Genomic DNA, 3939 nt, shown 5'->3' on the forward strand with positions numbered 1-3939 from the left:
AGTCCCTATTCATAACCATCATATATTAAAAATAAGCTACCAGTCTGAAATAATCTTACCTACATGAGATAAGAGAGGAATTATCAGATATGATATGAAGGGTTTCTGGGGTCTGAGTTTATTAATGCTTTGTTTTTATACTACAACAAGATTATGACATTTAAGTAATGGATGAAAGTTGTTTCTTCAAATGATACCAGACTTGAACTTCATTGACACACAGTAGTATTTACTTTTGTGCAGCATTGACATGCATTTGAGAAACCAGTTACTGGGAGGAATCAGATTAAAAGTGTTGCCCACAGAGGAGGAGGTAAAGCTGGAGAGGATAAAGACAAATCTCTCTCTAATTCCAGTCAAACAGCCAATTACCTTAGGGTCTGTTTCTGTTCTGCCAATCTCTGTAGAGCCGGCCTCCTCTGCCTCTTCTGCCTCTTCTGCCTCTTCTGCCTCCAGGAAGCAAAATAAAGTCATCTGTTTGTGGAAGACATTAATGAAATGCTGCCTCCCCTTGTGGTTGCTGTCAATATTGCAGTAGCAAATGGAAAAGTGTATTTATTTGTTATTTATAAGGAAGGGCACGTTGAGAAGTCTTAAACTCAAATCAATGAATGCACTGATTATCACTAAGAATATAGGTATTCATATTTTCTGGTGCCCTTTAAATGTTGTTTACATAATTAAGAAAATGCAGTTTAAAGGTATACTGCATGATCTACAAAACAAACTAATTTGTTTTATATGTGACTTTGCCAGTAATTCATATAGTAAATAGACTGTTAGTTTAGTTGTTCTCCCTGTAGAGGAATTATTTAGGTAAAGGTTTATCAGCACAATGTTTACAATGAAAAAAAGTTACCCCTTTTCATCAGATTATTTTTTACTGAGTTAATACTTTATTGAGTTGGAGCTGATGTCCTATTGTGTAATCATAACAATGAAGCACATTTATTGGGTTTATGTCATATGTGTGTGATTATAATTATAATTTGCAAAGTAGATGTCACATATACTTTGACATTGGAGTAGAGTTATAAAGTAGCATGAAATGAGAAAGTCTTCTTGAGAAAATATAGTACATTTTACCTGCTGATTTCCTTGAAATGTGATAAGAAATCTTATAAAAACTTATAACAACATGTGAGAAAAATATGAATATCTACAGCTACACACAGTCATTCCTTCATTCACCTGTAGAGGGTTCCTTCTACAGACAGGCGCGTGCGCGGGTCCACGTGAGGGAATGATTGCTGCTGTTGTTATGGGTAATTTTTTACCCCGCCCACCTGTGTGTCCTATAATAAAGGCCACATGAGGCTCAGCAGCTCCACACACAGCTGACTCACTGAAAATGGATGCTAACATTGTAGTAATGGGCACAGAAAGCGTTGGGAAGTCAGGTAAAAACATTTCTGTAGCAGAGAAGTAGTTAAATATACATGTGTCTGTGGCAGATGGGTTAATGTTTGTTGTTTTTTGTTTGATTTTAGCGCTGACTGTACGTCTCTTAACTCGGAGATTCATTGGAGAGTATGGAGATATCGGTAAGTGTATCGTTAAACAACATCTTTACATTGATTGCAGCCTTTCAACTTCATCTAACTTGCCATTAACTTAACCTTTGTCCTGCAGAGTCCATCTACAGCCACAGTTTTATGGTAGATGAGAGGAGAACCACCCTCAATATTTGGGATTCACCTTTCTGAGGTAAGGAGATATAAACTACTATCTGCAAATGCTGTCAAATATTTCAGTTCTTAATAATGCTGCTTTATCTGCTGATAAATTATGCTGGTACTAGTGTTAGAGGAAGTAGCCTACTCCTAAATATCTTTAAATTCAGTAGATTTAATACAATGTAAAAATAATTAATTACGAGTAAAGTTCAATTTTTATCAAAAAGTGTAGCATTTAAGTCCATCACATACAAATATATGATGTATTTTAGTATTACTAATTTAAATAAAATGCGAGATAATAATATAGTGTGTAAAATCACAGGTAACTGCAAAAGTATAATTATAGCTCTACTGCAATTGTCTAAAAAAAAATGTATTCAATTATATTTATTTTGTTATTTTCACCAATAAAATAAAATGATCTGTTTTCACAGGATTTGTCTGTGGAGACGTCACTCTTTGAAAAGAAAGTCCAATGGGCAGACGGCTTCGTTCTCGTCTACAGCATCTGCGACAGGGCCAGTTTCAACGCCGTCAGCAGGCTCATTCAGACCATCAAGTCCACCAAAGACTACCTGAATGCAGACAAAGCGCCCATAGTGGTTGTGGGTAACAAAAGGGACTTGCACCACAGGAGGACAGTGCTGAGCGAGGAGGGCTGTCTGCTGGCTCTCAACACAGGCTGCCACTTCTGCGAGGTGTCAGCGGCTGAGAACTACCACAGTGTGCTCATGATGTTTCACGGTCTGGTGGGCAGGATAAAGGGTGCAAAGCTGACCACCAAGAGACCTCTGGGGTTCAAGGGCATCGTGAAAGCATGTCTGCGGTGTTTGCCAGGAGACGGACAGACTCCTTTTAGCAAGACCATAACAGCAGAAGGAGTTTTCTATGAACTGCATGACAGGGGTCACACATAATGAGGGTTTTTACCTGATGGACATCACAGTCTGTCAGGGAAATATTACCATGTGACTGTGCAAAAGATCAGAATGAAGTCCCCTGAGTCAGAGACAAGGCAGAAAGCTGTTCCTGAAAAGAAAACATTTAGACAAAATAATGTGAAAGAGGACATGTTTTGAGGTTAGCTGCACTTCAAGGTTGGACTGATGAAACTAAAGTTATTAATTATACAGATACTTGACATTTTATATTCTATCGTGTGCAGCAAGGTATGTGAAGTTTAAGAAGGGATTTATATTGGAAGAAACGATATGTACAATCTAAATGTGCCTTTAGTCATAATAATGACCAATCTTCAATTTACAACAAAAACTTTTACATCACTAAAAAAAAAGTGATTGAAAACGTGTCGTGCCTAATTTTGTTACAAATTATTGAAAGTAAATCATTCATATTTATATTTATTCAACTCTTTAAAGCATTAAACATAAAAGTGTTTCCTTTTATTTATGAGCTCTCCCATGTTTAATCCATCTACTATGGACAATGTGCCGAGATGTATTTTTTTTATATTGCCTTGTATATGTGTTACAAGGATTTTAAATAAAGCATAAAAATATATTTTCATTTGTGTTGACTCTAGAATTCCAATGTTTGTTTTCCAGTAACATGATTAAACGGTCAGTTGATCCACATTAGGAAAAACCTTGTGCCCTATGAGGAGTGACAGGAGTGGGTCAATTCTCCAAACGGATGCTGTAAAACATATAAATGAATTTCTCTGTAGATCTCTAGGAGAACATTTCCTACATGAAAAATCCCTCTAACTTGTGTCTGGCCTGCCCCAGCACACTCGGTCTGACCCAAAACATTAGGCGGCAGACATTTCTATTCTTCTTATCCTCTCTTTGACCTCTGTCGTTCTGTGTCAGGAACATGTCTATCCACCATGTGCGTCTATTACGGCTATCCATGGGAGGGCAAATGGCAGGTAAGCTGGTGCCAGCTCCCCCCTTTAGTTCTTCAGTGTGAGGAATCTGACAGGAACAAGGCACAGGTTAACTCAGAAAGACTGGGGTGGTCTGGACCATGCAGCTCCTTGTCACAGCCTCTGGTCACTTCACAGCATGACACAGAATCAACTGCAACCCCTACAAGAGCTGCTTTCAAACAAGATTCAATCATATATTAGTCTTTTAGCCAATATAGTCTATTTTGAAAGATTCCTCAGCACTGAATAGTGGCTTGTTTGAAATGCTGGAGCTAAGATTTAAGATTTTGATTGAAAAAGCATCTGCTCACTTGGAACTATGAAATACATATTTAATGGAGAAACTTTCCGTCATTTAAGCATTGATGC

General features: G+C 37.6%; 1 pseudogene; it reads left to right on the forward strand.

Annotated features, from left to right (window-relative positions):
* Positions 1-1351: 1351 nt before the first annotated feature.
* LOC117543311 lies at positions 1352-3081 on the forward strand (annotated as a pseudogene).
* The last annotated feature ends 858 nt before the right edge of the window (positions 3082-3939 follow it).

This window comes from Gymnodraco acuticeps, unplaced genomic scaffold, assembly GCF_902827175.1.
Source record: "Gymnodraco acuticeps unplaced genomic scaffold, fGymAcu1.1, whole genome shotgun sequence".
NCBI lineage: Eukaryota > Metazoa > Chordata > Actinopteri > Perciformes > Bathydraconidae > Gymnodraco > Gymnodraco acuticeps.